This window comes from Lissotriton helveticus, chromosome 3_1 (assembly GCF_964261635.1).
Source record: "Lissotriton helveticus chromosome 3_1, aLisHel1.1, whole genome shotgun sequence".
NCBI lineage: Eukaryota > Metazoa > Chordata > Amphibia > Caudata > Salamandridae > Lissotriton > Lissotriton helveticus.
The window spans coordinates 517,713,557-517,733,384 of record NC_136061.1 but is presented as its reverse complement, the minus strand read 5'-3'; the positions used below and the strand labels follow the sequence as shown (position 1 = coordinate 517,733,384).

The window sequence follows — 19,828 nt, the reverse complement described above, 5'->3', positions numbered from 1 at the left end:
TTTTAAGCTAATGCTCTTTTACATCCCTTTCCCTCCTCCACATTTGGCCCCTGCTTTGTCTATTTCATATTTGTGCATGTCCTCCTAGGGAAGAAAGGTATTGGTATGCAGATTGATTAGCACATCATCATGTTGGAGGGGGGGTCTGGGACACTTGTTGGTACCTTAACTGTTCAACAACCTGTGCACTGTGGTTGCCCTTCATGATACCTTGGCACTGATAATGAGTCTCAACAAGGAGTTCTGCACGGGTCTACATCAGTGGCCTTTGTCCTTGGTATGCTTTGTATTTCTCATGTGTTAGCTACATGTGCACACTGTCCATGTATCCTAATTTTGGCTTGTGCATACTCACACTGGGCAGTGCGTGTGTGCATATTCACAATAAATGTTGCAGGTTCTTTGGGACTAATATTGATGTGCAGCAAAACAATGTGACCTTTGCTTACTTTATATAGCTTCCCAGTAATTGAGAGCCAGATTCATATTTTCTACTACTTGGCCAGTATTACTCACATTGACGGAGTGCTTGGGATGTTGTGCTTGGGAGGTGTGATGAGACCATCTGTTTAGCCTTGTCAGTGGTGTGCTGAAGATGTCATATCTGATGTGGACTTGTCACAATGCACTTAGGCTGTGCTGCTGGAGAATGTAGTCATTGTAGGATTTACAGGAAATGTTATTGGCTCCCAGAGTTGATTGTTCAACAGCGTTTTATGATACATGTATGTATTGGTGGTGCTACGCAGTTTGGTCTTGGTGTCCACACTACTGTTTTCATATTTTCCCATCTGGTTGCAGATGTGTCAATAATGTATCAATGTTTCTGACATTCACAATTGTAGGCACATTAGCCTTGACATTTTCATGATTTTGTACATGTGTGCCACTTCACTTGACAGGCAGTGTGTGTTATGTGCTAGCAACTGTATGGTCTGGGGAAAGATGCCACTGTGAGGAGTTTCACTAAGGTGTCTGGCGATGGAGGGAGCCTCTGTACCAATCATATACTCACACATAGTCAACAGGTCAGATTTTTAGCCATCACCTCTCTGTTGCACACTGTGCCCCTAAATTCAAAAATGGGCATGTGCAAATCTGTCTATCCATGTGCCTCATGGAAAAGTCTAGCCATAATTGTCAAGCCATGCATTCCCTGGACTGGTAACAAGATTCCTGCTACAACTTTCTGGCATTACAGCCGTCTTCAGCCTTGCTTGTTTGTATACACATCTGTGTTTCACACAAGCCGGGCTGTACACAGCTGTGATGCCAGTGAGAGTTGATGGCAAACTTGTTTCAGCTCCAGGGATGGCATCACATGGCTGTCCAGGCAAGACTGTTCCCATGTGGCAGAGGCTAAAACAGATTTGAACATGTCCATCTCTGGCCTTGGGTGGCAGAGTGGGCAACTTGACGGTGATTGCTCAACACCTCTCCTGTTGACAGGCAGTGGCTCATCATTGTGACTGTAATCCAAGTTGTGGCCTGGTCTGTGACTTGGATCTTTGTATACAATGAGCGTTGTGTCTCTTACAATTGCGCATTACTAGACTTATATATGTGCAGAGTTATGTGGTATGTGACTCATGATGCATGCCATGATTAGAAATGCCCCCACATTTTTGGTTGCTGATATGTATGATGTGGACAGGTGACTGATATATTGTTCATTTTCTCGTTGCCAACAGCATCATCACCACAACCTGGAGGAGACACAGACACAGAACGGACAGAGGGACCCAGCAACAGTGCCACCAGCTTCGAGGAGTCGGAGGGTGGCAGTGGCACAGAGGGTGAGGGGAGTCAGGCGGCCGGACCTCATGAGCACGACACCTCCTACCATGCAGACGGCTCAGATTCTGACTCCCAGGAGGAGGGGGAATATGCAGCAATGCCATCTACTGCAACTATGTCTGTCCCCTCCTCCACCAGACCCATCACCACCCTCCCAGTTGTTAGAGGCCCTAGAGTCCGTTCTACCCCCGTGTCTCCTTTGTCCCCGGCACCGTAGCCCCTGCCCCTGTCTCCCCTGCTGCCCTCAGTGCTGAGTCTGTTGACCTACTCCGGTTGGTTCAAGTTGTTCAGGCGTCAATGCTGACTGTCCTCCATGGACAAACACAAATAATGACACAGTTGTTGTCATTCATGGAGGGCATGTCAGCTGACATGTCTGATCAACATCGGAGTTAGGCGTCCATGGACTCAACACTGACGGCAGCACTTGCCATCCTGCCGCGTCAATTCCCCCCCACTCCTTCTGACCCATCCACATCCCCCTCTCCCATCCCTGACCATCATACACGCAGATGCACAAGATCACACACCCCAACAGAGACACCCAGCACACCCACACGTAAGTCTAAGCGCAATCCTCCATTCACCCAATCTCAGGGGGATGTACGCACACTCACTGGGACAGGGGACACATCACCCACCCACCCACAGGCACCATACACCTGACTCACAGCCCTCTACCTCCACTCCCATTGTGTCCCCGGGTTCAGGTGGTAGCCTGTCTGAACTGGCAGCAGTGTGCAGCGCTGAATATGTTGCAACCTTTTGCGCTGAACATGCCAGTGTGGATGAATCCTCCCCACCTGCGCCCACTACACATACCCTTCCCTCTCCTGTCACCGCGGTGCCGGACCCAGACTCAGATGATGCCCCCCATGGGTCCACGGACCTTTAAGTCCAACATGTGCAGGGAAGTTTTGGGGTGACAGCCTCCACAAAGTCACCATTGTTATGGACTGTATTTTGACTGGCCATTGGCCTTCTGTGAGCCTGGACTCATTTTTTCCCCCACAAATTGGCGCTGAATGAAGCATTTTATTTTTCTGTCTGAACTATTGCATTTCAGGGAATTGCTTTAGGTGCTGTGTGCCTACAAGTTTGTGTAATGTTAATGTTTTGGTATTGTGAAAGATGTCTATTTTTCAGATGGGAATGAGGTGGACCATGGTATCTCTGTGCTATCCCAATGTTTCTGATAATTATCTAGATTTGTGTGTGTGCAGTTTGTGTCCCTTCCTCTGTGACACATGAGATATTCACTACAAACAGTTGCACAATTGTTGTGGTGACTTCAGTATAGATATCCCATTGATTAGTGCATTCACTTGCGCAATGGCCATGCCTGCTCACAAATACAATCTGACAATTGGTCAGTGCCATCCATGCTACTCACTGTGCTTGCATTTGTGGTGTGTATTAATGCCTTCAGGGAGTCCATCATAATTTTCAACACTATGCATGACGATGCTATCCGCCTTGACCTCATGAATCAGATAGTCACATTTAAAATCTGTGTTAAAAATACACATTTGGGTGCTTTGTATCTAGGGCTTTCCTACCCTGTTCCTTCCATGAGGGAGTACATGTTTCACCACATGGACAGTCACATCATGTCCGGGATGTACATGACTCTTCCTAATTCCATTTGTGCTTCATTTGTTGAGTGGTCTGTTGCATGACTACACACTATTGAGTCATGCTGGAGGGGGGGGGGATGTGCATGCAAACTACATGGGTGGATATGGCTGTGGGATCTTCCAAAACAACCACATGTGGTGTGTCACTCAGTGTGTGACAGGAGACCATTCTCCGTGGAGTAAGTCACTGCTGTGAGTGATGTGTTGATATGCAACTATCAAGAGAGTCACAAGTTAGGGATATACACATACAGGCAGGTAGTTGTTGTGTGAAGTAGGAAATGCACACCCCTATGTCTGGGCACTGTTGGGGGTCCATGGCACCCACCTCCTATACTGTTGGGCACTGTTGGGCAGTGCTGGGTGTCCTGTGCACCCACCCCATATACTGTTGGGCACTATTGGGAACTGCTGGGAGTCCTCTGCACCCACCCCCTCTCCTGTTGGGCACAATTGGGCACTTCTGGTAGTCCTCTGCACCCACCCCCATACTGTTGGAGGTCCTGTGCACCCACTCCCTCTACTGTTGGGCACTGCTGGGCACTGCTGGGGGTCCTGTGCACCCACCCCCTCTACTGTTGGGCACTGTTGGGCACTGCTGGGGGTCCTCTGCACCCACCCCCTATACTGTTGGACACTGCTGGGCACTGCTGGGGGTCCTCTGCACCCACCCCCTATACTGTTGGGCACTGCTGGGGGTCCTGTGCACCCACCCCCTCTACTGTTGAGCACTGTTGGGCACTGCTGGGGGTCCTCTGCACCCACCCCTATACTGTTGGGCACTGCTGGGGGTCTCGGGCACCCACCCCCTCTACTGTTGGGCACTGCTGGGGTCCTCTGCACCCACCCCCTCTACTGTTGGGCACTGGTGGAGGTCCTCTGCACCCACCCCCTCTACTGTTGGGCACTGCTGGGGGTCCTCTGCACCCACCCCCTCTACTGCTGGGCACTGTTGGGCACTAATGAATCAACTGATTGATAGATGGCTTAGGCAAATTTTGTGTGTAGTGTAGGAGAGCTGTAGATGATAGTTACAATTATGCTGGTCAGGATGCTGGTGTGAAACAGGCTGTGCAGATGTTTGACAATGCAGAGTGTGTCCATGGTGTTGGATGTGACTCTGAGGGTGTAGTCCGTTAAGTCTGACCAATCATAATCCTGGATTGGGTGTGTGATCCCTGTGGGATTTGGTCAATCCGTCTGTGATGTCCCGGCATATGTGGTGTTCTCAGGTTGCGTATTACCACGTTACAGCATTTGGGGCGATGTGTGGTGGTGTTGTGTCAACGAGGTAATACATCACAATGTGGTGCTGCTGGAAGTAGTGTGTGTGCAGTACAAGGCACATGACCTGGTTGTACGTACACGCACTGTTAAGTGTGTCTGCGTCGAGTTGTCAGTATGAGTTGCACACACAGCCCGAGAGGCTGTCATGGGTGTGTTTGTGGTAGCGTGTTACCAGGTGGATGATTGTCTGCTGTTCACTGTGTGGAGGTTGTCTGGGGCATGAGTGTGTTGTGTCACATATGTCATTCAATCAAAAGGAGTCTAAGTGGATACCAAGGGAAAATGGCGCACCCCATTCAGACACTGTTCAACAACAAAAAGACCTAACCCAACTCTCAACAAATTCCTTACAACAAATGGCAGAGTTACATGGTCAATTCAAAATACTGCCTCAGAGGTGTACCTTTACACTAATCCATAGGGTCATGGTGTGTTTCACGTTTACATCAAATTTACACCAAGGTCTGATCCCACTCACATAATTAAAAAGAAGAGAGCTAAGAGAGTGTGCCTCACGGTAACAACACCCGAGGGGGTTCCTGACAGACAATTGCCAGTTTACCCACTTCTCATCATCGCCCACTCTGTCTTCGTCTGAGTAAAGAACAAAGAGGTAAATACAAACAGTGATTCCCTAACTAATAATAATATGGTGCAAAAATAAACAACCACTACGTCCCCTCATGGCAATTATGGTAAAACATATGTGTGTGTGCACCTGGTACCCCTATGAGAGCCAAGGACAATCGTCCACCACTATTAAAACGGGGAGGGACTTGCTAGCTAAACAACTTCCTACTGATGCGGTCATATGTGTCATCAAATGAGCTGAGTGTCTAGCAGTGTGCATGTTGCAGGTGCTGACGGACTTGCCTTTGTCATGGCGGTTGTCCAACAGTGGCGCAGACAAGCTGCGGCATGCTTCAATGATGGATGGATAGATGTATGGATGAGTATCTCATAGGTGTGCATGGCTGGATTGGGACATGCGGTGCAGCGTTGTGGCTGGGGATGCTGCAGCCGGGAGGAGTGAACACATGATGGCAGAAGGGGCGATAGAACATGCCAAAGAGCCACACAAACCAAGGATTCTTGCTAGGCAAAACTTGACATGTGTATGTGAGCCTGGAGTGGTGGTTAACCATGGGTCAGTCCCAGAAAATGTGTGATCATTGAATAAACATCACGGCCACTGGACCAGTCACCATAATGCCAAGCGGGGCACAGGACACACTGCGTCAGCAGCTGTAGCCTGCACGTTGTGTGTAGCAAGCAACAGAACACATACACAACCATGTACATCATGCACAATATGGTCCATTAGCCATTAGGAACAGCATGCATGTTGTCAGTGTACACATAACCACATATGAACTATCATTGTAAAGAATGCCATATTGAACGCTTGCAGTCTGGAAAGATACCGGCGGTGACAGCCATGAGGCTCAATGTACAGTGTAAAACACAGTTCCTACACAATAGTATGAACATAGTTGCAAGGCCATGCTGCATCAGCCAATTTACATGGCCAGTGGCATTGCTCATAGGACTATGACACTCATGCAATGATATTACCTGTAATGCTGCTGATACACTCTCCACACAACTGCCAGGGACTGTCCGTACCTGTGACCAACAGAGTGGTGTGATGCTGGAAGGTTTCCATCTCCCAATATCCCCTTGGTCTGACTACTGATGAGAGACACATTAGGGCGATCAGGCGAGGGAAGGTGAGGATGGGAACTGCAGAGAGGGAGATCTGAAAAAACCAAAACAAGCATAAGGATTCCATACTTTCAGTTACAGATTCACAGATTATCTTGGCACCTACACTGTACGACTCACACCTGTGTAGTGTAACCACTGCCACTGTGTTCTATTAGTGATCACAGATCTTGCAATGAGACAAGATCAGATCCTTCAACACGGACACATGAGAGTTGGTAGGGGTTGTCACCAAAATGGAGCATGTATGATGCTCACTAGGCTGCTACAGTGCAATTAGATCCATGCAGCCATGAACGACGTCACAGTGTATGATTGATGCTCGCTATCTCAGTAATTGTGACGTATAGCAGTGCAAATGACAAAAAGCCAACTATTCGTACTCAGCCCTGTGAATCAGTGAGGGTCTTGAAGGGAAAGTAGACATCACCCGCAAGAGCCGTAAGCAGCTCCTCAAATGAGGAAGGAAATAACCTAAACACCAGGAAGCCCCATAGGGGCCACTCATTACCACTTGCAACTGTGCCTTACTGTGCTAGACAGGACAAGCATGTGTAAACAAACTCAACTGCGCGTAAATAGGAACAATGCTAAAAGATACAACCCTACCGTGACCAGGATATGCTGCATGGCAGAAGAGATTTCAGACAATGACCTCAACGGACTGTTGCCACGTAAGTGTGAACATTAGCTACAGGCCAACGTTGTGATGTAATCAGTGCAACATACCTGGCATCATGAGAAAGGAAAGTTAACATCAACTTCCTGAGAAAGCTAGCGAAGCAGTGTTGTCCACTGGCACTGAGTTAACGACGTGACTGTGACATGACATCCTGCCACAAGGGGCAATGCATCCATGCAAAAAGACTCAGAGGACAATTGACAGAACATGTGGGACATACACTGGCCCACACCGGCACAACATGGTTCACAGGAAATATAACTGTACTGGCCCACAAGGTTGAGTGGATGATTCTGACACATCCTGCTGCACACAGTGAGGCAGCAATTCTCCACAGTGCCTGTGTTTGTGATGTCACACACAATGGCAACCTGTGCCATCCGCAATGTGTCAGGGTCAATGTTAGCACACATTGATGCATTCACCAAATTCTAAACTCGACTACAGATGACTGTCAAGTAAGGTGACTGTCTTGTTATGGGAGTGGCACTACATGCAATTAGATACATGGCAATGTGACATGTATGTATGGGCCTACAACATGCGCACGAACAGTTTCTACACAATAACAAACCATACCAACAATGAACTGCCTGTTTGGAATCCTTACCCAAATTGACATTTCCACATGTCTGTGCAGTGTACGCAGATTCACCCGATGTTGCTATCGTCAAGAGTAATTGCAGGAGGAGCAAGATGACACGAACAGACAACAGGCAGGGCGACCTGGAAAGGACCGGCACACAAGGGGTCACATACTGTATAGATTCATTTATACATGGTCACGTACAATACACTAACAACATAGTACACTTGTACATTCCAACTTCAATCATTGTGCTCATGTGTGTGGCATGACATTGTCACTTGTGTGACACAGCACCACAAAAATCAAAGTGATATTGTGTACAGACTGCCAGACACCCAATATGTTACACATGTCACTCTATAGTGGTAGATTACACACTATTATACAGGTACTCACCGTTATGAGAAGATGTTGCGTATGGGTTGACTCCGGATATCATCCTCTTCCTCCTCATCGCTAGCATCCTGCCCAAGGCCTTCGTCCTCAACGGGCGGATGGTCCTCTTCATCAGGATCCAGGATGAGTGGCACCCCCCCCTCCACTGCCATGTTGTGCAGCATGCAGCACACGGTGAAGATGTCACACACCTTGAGCGGGGAGTATGGTAGGGATCCACCTGTCTTGTCGAGACACCTGAACCGGCTCTTCGGGAGTCCAAACGTACGCTCGATCACACGCCGGGTCTGACCATGGGCATTATTGTAATGCTGGTCTGCGGCAGTTCTGGGGTTGCGTAGTCAAGTCATGAGCCAAGGCATGTTTGGATATCCGGCGTCTCCTACAACAATACATCATGTCAATGAGTGTGCAATGAGTAGCCATGAGAGAGCTAATTTACATTGAGACATACATGAGTAACAGTGTATACCCACCAACAAGACATGCCCGATGGTTGCGCAGCTGCAGCATCATCTGTGGTACCCTGCTCCGCCTCATGATGAATGCATCATGGCATGATCCTAGAAAATGTGCACAAACATGGGAAATCATCATGTTAGCAAGACACACCACCAGGGCATTTATGGGGTGGTAATGTTTCCGGTTGCTGAAGGCCTGCTCCTGAGACTGTGGTGGCACCAGTCCAACATGTGTCCCATCAATGGACCCAATTACATGTGGCATGTGTCCCAGGGCATAGAATGCACCCTTGACATTGTTCAACTCTTGTGGAGTGGGGAACTTAATGAATTCATCAATGTGCTGCAACATAGCAGCTGAGACATCATGGAGGACACGGCTGAACATGGTCTGGGACATCCCCCCCACATCACCTATGGTGAATTGGAACGTACCTGTGGCAAAGAAATGTAGGGCTGCCATCACCTTTACCTTGGGTGTCAGCGCAGCTGGATACCTTTGTCACGGTTGTAGATGTGGTTCCAGCCTGTCCGTCAAATTCTGAATCAACTCCTGCGGAAATCTGTAGCGGTGGATGCAATCCCGTTCCCTCATGGCATCCAAGTCAGGCAACGGCCTTGGTAGAGGGGGTGCCCTGCACGACATGTGTGGGTAAAAATGTGTACAACTATCAGCCAACAAATTTTACAATGTACATAGCACAATCAACACTGATTACACACATGAAATCACTTATGAACCTGCCGTGGGCTATACATCATGGACAGTTATGCAAGCTACTTGGTACTCTTACCACAAAACTGATTCCCCTGTTGTCTGTGAAATGGACATGACATGCACACAAAAGATAATCTGGGCATGTCAGAGTTGGCAGACCAATGTATAGTGTCAGTGACACATGTCACGTGACCTGCATGAGAAGGTGGCCAACACATCCAGACAGCTGACTGCACGGAACGCACCCATGTCACATGTGCTCTATATTTCGCATTTCAGTGATATTGTGCATGAGTTTTGCATTTTACAATACTACACCACAGCCATCCTCTCAATGCAGATCTGTAGTTCTGTGGCCAAATGCTCTATGATGCCATCACACATATGAGCTGCTGAAATGCCCCTGTGGCATGGTGTGCGCACATGTGACACACTTGCTATCACGTCACAGACCCATCATAGATGCACCTATAGAGGATGACGTTTACCCAATACAAAGAGCATGTCCAATCTATTACATGGCACACACATTACATTGTCACACAGGGTCATGCATAGCGTAAATTGGTACAGTGAGACAGTGCCCCTGTACCTGGCATCATGTGACAGATGTCCGTAATGAAGAGTGTGCCATCACAGTGTTCATGTGAATGACTATATGTCCATTATGTTACTCATGTGACAAGTGTCAAGGTAATGTAAACCACATAGTGGCCCATCACAAATGTCATGTCTCCACAGCCCATCAAACATCAACAGTGCCATTAGTTCACATGCCCTCTGCTATATTACTGTGTGCCACATTGGGGGCCTCCTGCTAATGTAGGTCTGCCATGCAAATACATACATGGACATCCTCATGATGAGCTCACACCCACATCCCTGCCATGTGTTTTCCTGTTGTCACTATAGTAATGGTGCCATGCGTGAGCTTGTGGAATGCACTGTACACAAGCATTCACTGGAGCATGTGATACGCCCAGTACCCCACTGGTGCGTGCAGGTATACGGGTCGTCTCGCAAATGCATTGTGCCCATACGCGATACAAGTCTGGAGCGTACCCCACTGGTGCGTGCGGATGTACGGGTCGTCTCGCAAATGCATTGTACCCTTACGCGTGTGGAGCGTACCCCACTGGTGCGTGCGGGTGTACGGGTCGTCTTCCCAATGCATTGTGCCGATACGCGTGTGGAGCGTACCCCACTGGTGCGTGCGGGTGTACGGGTCGTCTCACCAATGCATTGTGCCCTTACGAGTGTGGAGCTTACCCCACTGGTGCGTGCGGGTGTATGGGTCGTCTCACCAATGCATTGTGCTCATACGCGTGTGGAGCATACCCCACTGGTGCGTGCGGGTGTACTGGTCATCTCACCAATGCATTGTGCCCATACACGATACAAGTCTGGGTCATACCCCACTGGTGCATGGGGGTGTATGGGTCGTCTTGCAAATGCATTGTGCCCATACGCGATACAAGTCTGGAGTGTACCACACTGGTGCATGCGGGTGTACGGGTCATCTCACCAATGCATTGTGCCCATACGCGTGTGGAGCGTACCCCACTGGTGCTTGCGGGTGTACGGGTCGTCTCGCAAATGCATTGTGTCCTTACGCATGTGGAGCGTACCCCACTGGTGCGTGCGGGTGTACGGGTCATCTCACCAATGCATTGTGCCCATACGTGTGTGGAGCGTACCCCACTGGTGCGTGCGGGTGTACGGGTCGTCTCACCAATGCATTGTGCCCTTACGCGTGTGGAGCGTACCCCACTGGTGCGTGCGGGTGTACGGGTTATCTCACCAATGCATTGTGCCCATACGCGATACAAGTTTGGAGCGTACCCCACTGGTGCGTGCGGGTGTACGGGTCATCTTGCAAATGTATTGTGCCCTCATGCGTGTGGAGCGTACCCCACTGGTGCGTGCGCGTGTACGGGTCGTCTCACCAATGCATTGTGCCCATACGTGTGTGGAGCGTACCCCACTGGTGCGTGCGGGTGTACGGGTCATCTCACCAATGCATTGTGCCCTTACGCATGTGGAGCGTACCCCGCTGGTGCGTGCTGGTGTACCGGTCGTCTCACCAATGCATTGTGCCCATACGCGTGTGGAGCGTACCCCACTGGTACGTGCGGGTGTACGAGTCGTCTCACCAATGCATTGTGCCCCTACACGTGTGGAGCGTACCCCACTGATGCGTGCGGGTGTACGGGTCATCTCACAAATGCATTATGCCCATACACATGTGGAGCGTACCCCACTGGTGCGTGCAGGTATACGGGTCGTCTCACCAATGCATTGTGCCCATACGTGTGTGGAGCGTACCCCACTGGTGCGTGCTGGTGTACGGGTCGTCTTACCAATGCATTGTGCCCATACGCAATACAAGTCTGGAGCGTACCCCACTGGTGCGTGCGGGTGTACGGGTCGTCTCGCAAATGCATTGTGCCCATACGCGATACAAGTCTGAAGCGTACCCCACTGGTGCGTGTGGGTGTATGGGTCGTATCACTATCGAAACATGGCGTTTGCAACGATGCACGCACCGTACTTGTGTGTGGATGCCTGAAAATACATAGGGAACACCTAGGGGACGATTTGGATGCACTGAATGCAGGCTGTTTGTCAAGGAAACAGAGATTTGAGTGTGCTACAGGTGTCCTGCAAAATTCAGTTGGGCGAAACCATACAATGTTGCAATGTTTGTTGTGTAGCTAGAGCTAAAATTTCAAACCATGCAAATGTGTGTCAGGGCCTTATGTGGAATGGGATCGGATGAAACATAGGATGCAAAGTAATGTGCCCTATCACACTGTCTTCCTGAGAATGACAGCCCCTCAGCAGCACTGATTTGAGGCTGCATGTGGCTGTGAGAGGGCACTTGCCTGCACAACATAGGAGTGGACAACACAGCTGCTGTCTCTGCATTCCCTGGACCCAGTTTTTGCTGACCATGGAGAGGGCACCTGCATTCAGTAAGGAGGAGAACCAGGCCCTACTGGATGCCCTCCTACCCAACTACAGCAAACTGTATGGGACACCAGGGGATCAGGTGAGTGATGAATGTGTGAGTGTCACTGCAGTCATTGTGTTTTTATGGGACAGAGAGATGCAATGTAGTTTTGATACAGTGCCTGGTGTGTACATAAAAATATCTACCATGCAGTGAATGATGTATCTAAATAGTGTTTACTGCTTACTGGCATTGTGCTAAGTACATTCACTTGAGAATGTGTGGTCTGCTTAGAGTTCTTAGGTGTAGTGGGATATGTGCCAGCATGTCACGTATACCACCCTGCAAAAGCATACCTTGTTCAGTGTTAGCCATGCTCAGTGAGTGGCTTTAAAGCCCTAGGGCATCTGTTGCCTTTCACAGGCATGTAGTGCATTGTTGTTTGCTCACAGGCCACATTCACATGAAAAATGATACTAGTCCTTGTCTGTATCCTCTGCCCTGTTGTTATCATCAATGTGTGGCAAGTGTGTGTCTTTGGGACATGGAGCAGGTGTACTGATGTACTTTCACTTTTTATTCCTGACAGGTATCTGCCCATGAGAAGGAGGACATCTGGCTGGACATTGCCAGGGCTGTCAGGAATGTCAGGTCTGAGGGGGGAAACTTACCGCAGGGTCCGGAACATCTGCAAGAGGTGGCAGGACATCCGGTGCTGGACCCGCCGTATCGTCCGGGTGCAGCTCAAGCTTGAGGCTCCACGTCGGCATGGAGGCACACGTCACCTAACCCCCAACCTGCTCCGGGTCCTGGCCATTGTTTTCCCTGACCTCCACAGGCAGATGCAGGAGGGACAGCAGAAAGGAGGGGGTAGGTACATGTCTGTTTGCTGTCATGTGTGTCACATGCTACCTGCAGTGTTTTGAAACCTGGTAACATTCCCACAGTTGAGGTGGTGTGGTCAGACAGGCCCTTTTATGCATTGTTGAGGTGGTGTGGTCAGACAGGCCCTTTATGCATATTTTCACTGCCCCTTTTTAAGCTAATGCTCTTTTACATCCCTTTCCCTCCTCCACATTTGGCCCCTGCTTTGTCTATTTCATATTTGTGCATGTCCTCCTAGGGAAGAAAGGTATTGGTATGCAGATTGATTAGCACATCATCATGTTGGAGGGGGGGTCTGGGACACTTGTTGGTACCTTAACTGTTCAACAACCTGTGCACTGTGGTTGCCCTTCATGATACCTTGGCACTGATAATGAGTCTCAACAAGGAGTTCTGCACGGGTCTGCATCAGTGGCCTTTGTCCTTGGTATGCTTTGTATTTCTCATGTGTTAGCTACATGTGCACACTGTCCATGTATCCTAATTTTGGCTTGTGCATACTCACACTGGGCAGTGCGTGTGTGCATATTCACAATAAATGTTGCAGGTTCTTTGGGACTAATATTGATGTGCAGCAAAACAATGTGACCTTTGCTTACTTTATATAGCTTCCCAGTAATTGAGAGCCAGATTCATATTTTCTACTACTTGGCCAGTATTACTCACATTGACGGAGTGCTTGGGATGTTGTGCTTGGGAGGTGTGATGAGACCATCTGTTTAGCCTTGTCAGTGGTGTGCTGAAGATGTCATATCTGATGTGGACTTGTCACAATGCACTTAGGCTGTGCTGCTGGAGAATGTAGTCATTGTAGGATTTACAGGAAATGTTATTGGCTCCCAGAGTTGATTGTTCAACAGCGTTTTATGATACATGTATGTATTGGTGGTGCTACGCAGTTTGGTCTTGGTGTCCACACTACTGTTTTCATATTTTCCCATCTGGTTGCAGATGTGTCAATAATGTATCAATGTTTCTGACATTCACAATTGTAGGCACATTAGCCTTGACATTTTTATGATTTTGTACATGTGTGCCACTTCACTTGACAGGCAGTGTGTGTTATGTGCTAGCAACTGTATGGTCTGGGGAAAGATGCCACTGTGAGGAGTTTCACTAAGGTGTCTGGCGATGGAGGGAGCCTCTGTACCAATCATATACTCACACATAGTCAACAGGTCAGATTTTTAGCCATCACCTCTCTGTTGCACACTGTGCCCCTAAATTCAAAAATGGGCATGTGCAAATCTGTCTATCCATGTGCCTCATGGAAAAGTCTAGCCATAATTGTCAAGCCATGCATTCCCTGGACTGGTAACAAGATTCCTGCTACAACTTTCTGGCATTACAGCCGTCTTCAGCCTTGCTTGTTTGTATACACATCTGTGTTTCACACAAGCCGGGCTGTATACAGCTGTGATGCCAGTGAGAGTTGATGGCAAACTTGTTTCAGCTCCAGGGATGGCATCACATGGCTGTCCAGGCAAGACTGTTCCCATGTGGCAGAGGCTAAAACAGATTTGAACATGTCCATCTCTGGCCTTGGGTGGCAGAGTGGGCAACTTGACGGTGATTGCTCAACACCTCTCCTGTTGACAGGCAGTGGCTCATCATTGTGACTGTAATCCAAGTTGTGGCCTGGTCTGTGACTTGGATCTTTGTATACAATGAGCGTTGTGTCTCTTACAATTGCGCATTACTAGACTTATATATGTGCAGAGTTATGTGGTATGTGACTCATGATGCATGCCATGATTAGAAATGCCCCCACATTTTTGGTTGCTGATATGTATGATGTGGACAGGTGACTGATATATTGTTCATTTTCTCGTTGCCAACAGCATCATCACCACAACCTGGAGGAGACACAGACACAGAACGGACAGAGGGACCCAGCAACAGTGCCACCAGCTTCGAGGAGTCGGAGGGTGGCAGTGGCACAGAGGGTGAGGGGAGTCAGGCGGCCGGACCTCATGAGCACGACACCTCCTACCATGAAGACGGCTCAGATTCTGACTCCCAGGAGGAGGGGGAATATGCAGCAATGCCATCTACTGCAACTATGTCTGTCCCCTCCTCCTCCAGACCCATCACCACCCTCCCAGTTGTTAGAGGCCCTAGAGTCCGCTCTACCCCCGTGTCTCCTTTGTCCCCGGCACCGTAGCCCCTGCCCCTGTCTCCCCTGCTGCCCTCAGTGCTGAGTCTGTTGACCTACTCCGGTTGGTTCAAGTTGTTCAGGCGTCAATGCTGACTGTCCTCCATGGACAAACACAAATAATGACACAGTTGTTGTCATTCATGGAGGGCATGTCAGCTGACATGTCTGATCAACATCGGAGTTAGGCGTCCATGGACTCAACACTGACGGCAGCACTTGCCATCCTGCCGCGTCAATCCCCCCCCACTCCTTCTGACCCATCCACATCCCCCTCTCCCATCCCTGACCATCATACACGCAGATGCACAAGATCACACACCCCAACAGAGACACCCAGCACACCCACACGTAAGTCTAAGCGCAATCCTCCATTCACCCAATCTCAGGGGGATGTACGCACACTCACTGGGACAGGGGACACATCACCCACCCACCCACAGGCACCATACACCTGACTCACAGCCCTCTACCTCCACTCCCATTGTGTCCCCGGGTTCAGGTGGTAGCCTGTCTGAACTGGCAGCAGTGTGCAGCGCTGAATATGTTGCAACCTTTTGCGCTGAACATGCCAGTGTGGATGAATCCTCCCCACCTGCGCCCACTACACATACCCTTCCCTCTCCTGTCACCGCGGTGCCGGACCCAGACTCAGATGATGCCCCCCATGGGTCCACGGACCTTTAAGTCCAACATGTGCAGGGAAGTTTTGGGGTGACAGCCTCCACAAAGTCACCATTGTTATGGACTGTATTTTGACTGGCCATTGGCCTTCTGTGAGCCTGGACTCATTTTTTCCCCCACAAATTGGCGCTGAATGAAGCATTTTATTTTTCTGTCTGAACTATTGCATTTCAGGGAATTGCTTTAGGTGCTGTGTGCCTACAAGTTTGTGTAATGTTAATGTTTTGGTATTGTGAAAGATGTCTATTTTTCAGATGGGAATGAGGTGGACCATGGTATCTCTGTGCTATCCCAATGTTTCTGATAATTATCTAGATTTGTGTGTGTGCAGTTTGTGTCCCTTCCTCTGTGACACATGAGATATTCACTACAAACAGTTGCACAATTGTTGTGGTGACTTCAGTATAGATATCCCATTGATTAGTGCATTCACTTGCGCAATGGCCATGCCTGCTCACAAATACAATCTGACAATTGGTCAGTGCCATCCATGCTACTCACTGTGCTTGCATTTGTGGTGTGTATTAATGCCTTCAGGGAGTCCATCATAATTTTCAACACTATGCATGACGATGTTATCCGCCTTGACCTCATGAATCAGATAGTCACATTTAAAATCTGTGTTAAAAATACACATTTGGGTGCTTTGTATCTAGGGCTTTCCTACCCTGTTCCTTCCATGAGGGAGTACATGTTTCACCACATGGACAGTCACATCATGTCCGGGATGTACATGACTCTTCCTAATTCCATTTGTGCTTCATTTGTTGAGTGGTCTGTTGCATGACTACACACTATTGAGTCATGCTGGAGGGGGGGGGATGTGCATGCAAACTACATGGGTGGATATGGCTGTGGGATCTTCCAAAACAACCACATGTGGTGTGTCACTCAGTGTGTGACAGGAGACCATTCTCCGTGGAGTAAGTCACTGCTGTGAGTGATGTGTTGATATGCAACTATCAAGAGAGTCACAAGTTAGGGATATACACATACAGGCAGGTAGTTGTTGTGTGAAGTAGGAAATGCACACCCCTATGTCTGGGCACTGTTGGGGGTCCATGGCACCAACCTCCTATACTGTTGGGCACTGTTGGGCAGTGCTGGGTGTCCTGTGCACCCACCCCATATACTGTTGGGCACTATTGGGAACTGCTGGGAGTCCTCTGCACCCACCCCCTCTCCTGTTGGGCACAATTGGGCACTTCTGGTAGTCCTCTGCACCCACCCCCATACTGTTGGAGGTCCTGTGCACCCACTCCCTCTACTGTTGGGCACTGCTGGGCACTGCTGGGGGTCCTGTGCACCCACCCCCTCTACTGTTGGGCACTGTTGGGCACTGCTGGGGGTCCTCTGCACCCACCCCCTATACTGTTGGACACTGCTGGGCACTGCTGGGGGTCCTCTGCACCCACCCCCTATACTGTTGGGCACTGCTGGGGGTCCTGTGCACCCACCCCCTCTACTGTTGGGCACTGTTGGGCACTGCTGGGGGTCCTCTGCACCCACCCCTATACTGTTGGGCACTGCTGGGGTCCTCTGCACCCACCCCCTCTACTGTTGGGCACTGGTGGAGGTCCTCTGCACCCACCCCCTCTACTGTTGGGCACTGCTGGGGGTCCTCTGCACCCACCCCCTCTACTGCTGGGCACTGTTGGGCACTGCTGGGGGTCCTCTGCACCCACCCCTCCACTGTTGGGCACTGTTGGGCACTGCTAAGGGGTCCTCTGCACCCACCCCATATACTGTTGGGCACTGTTGGGAACTGCAGGGAGTCCTCTGCACCCACCCCCTCTACTGTTGGGCACAATTGGGCACTTCTGGTAGTCCTCTGCACCCACCACTATACTGTTGGGCACTGCTGGGGGTCCTGTGCACCCACCCCCTCTACTGTTGGGCACTGTTGGGGGTCCTGTGCACCCACTCCCTCTACTGTTGGGCACTGCTGGGCACTGCTGGGGGTCCTGTGCACCCACCCCCTCTACTGTTGGGCACTGTTGGGCACTGCTGGGGGTCCTCTGCACCCACCCCCTATACTGTTGGACACTGCTGGGCACTGCTGGGGGTCCTCTGCACCCACCCCTATACTGTTGGGCACTGCTGGGGGTCCTGTGCACCCACCCCCTCTACTGTTGGGCACTGTTGTGTGGTAAATAAATAAATAATACCTCTATTTTTGACTAGATATAACAATAACAGATAGCTCAATAAATAAGAGTCAAGATTCGAGGTAGTAGGAGTTTGCATGTTTAATACAGCATAAAGGACAGGAACAGGACAACCTGCACGGGCAAGGTCTGGGATGGCTAGCCAACAGGGGGGCCCCGACAGCTGTCGGGCAGGATCTGGAATGAGCGCGCTGGCTTTTAATAACAATACACAAGTATATATACTAAAACAATTGCATTACAGTACATACAGTAGGTGTGACAGTGGGTGGAGTTAGCAACAGTCGCGAAAGATAAGGATGAAAGTAGGTGTAACAGGAGGCGTATACATAGACATGTGATGTAGACGTAACAGAATATGTCATAAATGGGGCGGAAACATGGAGGGGGCTACCGAAGGAGCCGGGACCTCTAACCTAGTGGTGCGCGCAAACTGACGATGACGTGTTACTAGGGAGAAGCTGGGGGCTATGACTTCTGAGCTAGAAGGAGAGACGAAAGTCTGGAGAGTCAGAGCGACATGTACCTAAACACTATCTAGTATCTGATGTTTAGAGAACATGTTGATAGAATCCAAAAGTTATCAGGGCAAAGGCTAACAGACACTAAGACTGGTGCATGCATTATTCTACATGTAGTGTGTGTTGAGGAATATTAAATGACCATAAATACAGTATTTCTCTTACATGGAGACGTAAAGGCTAGACGATGACTGAAACTATTGATGCGATTCAGTAGCTTAGGAATGCAGAGAAGGAGAGCTGGACTGATAACTGGAATCATAACATACTCTTGGCAGACTGGCAGGCAGAGCCAGGCCGAGCCGGGCACTGTGAGGCAGGAAGTAAGTGAAGGGTCAGGGATACAGGTGGGGGCTGTATCGCTCCTCAGCGAGGGTTCAGGAGACAGGAGCTGAATCTGGGTCCGGGCCCTTTTGAGGCCTAGAAACGGGGACTTTTCAATGAAATAACGTGCACACTGAGAAACGTGGCAACGTAGCTTTACATAGGCCTGATACTCGTAGCTTTCACGAGAACTGGAAACTGGCATACTAGAGATGGACACAACTATAATTGCGTCTTTAATCGATCATGGGGAATACATATGCATATTAATCATGCACACATAACATAAGATGGGGAACACGTAGGGACACAGAACATGGCAAAATTTACTTTTCCACATTCCCTCCTTGTCACTACGTTTCCCTCAGGAAACATCAATATTCATGATACCATCTATCATTTCATACAGTATCATTTGCTCATCTCGAATTTTCTTGGAACGGGATCTAGGACGGGACTTGGGACTAGGAATACAAGAGGTAGCACAAATGCCGCAAATCGCAGGGCCACATTGTATACAGAGGCAGCAACTGAATATGATCGCTACTGCAATACCTAGAAAGGACAATACTTTCCATCCCCAGGCAGAAATGATATCCCAGAGCCAACCGGACCATGTCCAGGTGCCTGGATTCTGGTGTAACTGATGGGCAATTTTATGAAGTCTGGTTATAGCTGAATAAACAGACGGCGCGTTATTAGGAATGAAAATGCAGCAACTAGATCCGATGACTCTACATGCTCCTCCTCTATCGGCCAGTATGACGTCAAGAACGAGACGATTTTGGAGCACGACAAATCTCATAGCAGATTGCTCTTCGGTTAAGTTACCTAGAGCAGAGGCAG

The 19,828-nt window shown here is 49.4% G+C and overlaps 1 long non-coding RNA gene across 1 annotated transcript in view; it reads right to left on the bottom strand.

The window, feature by feature from the left end:
* The window catches only part of LOC144824647 (uncharacterized), a 406,972-nt gene that overhangs the window by 81,601 nt on the left and 305,543 nt on the right, over positions 1–19,828 (bottom strand). The window lies entirely within an intron of this gene.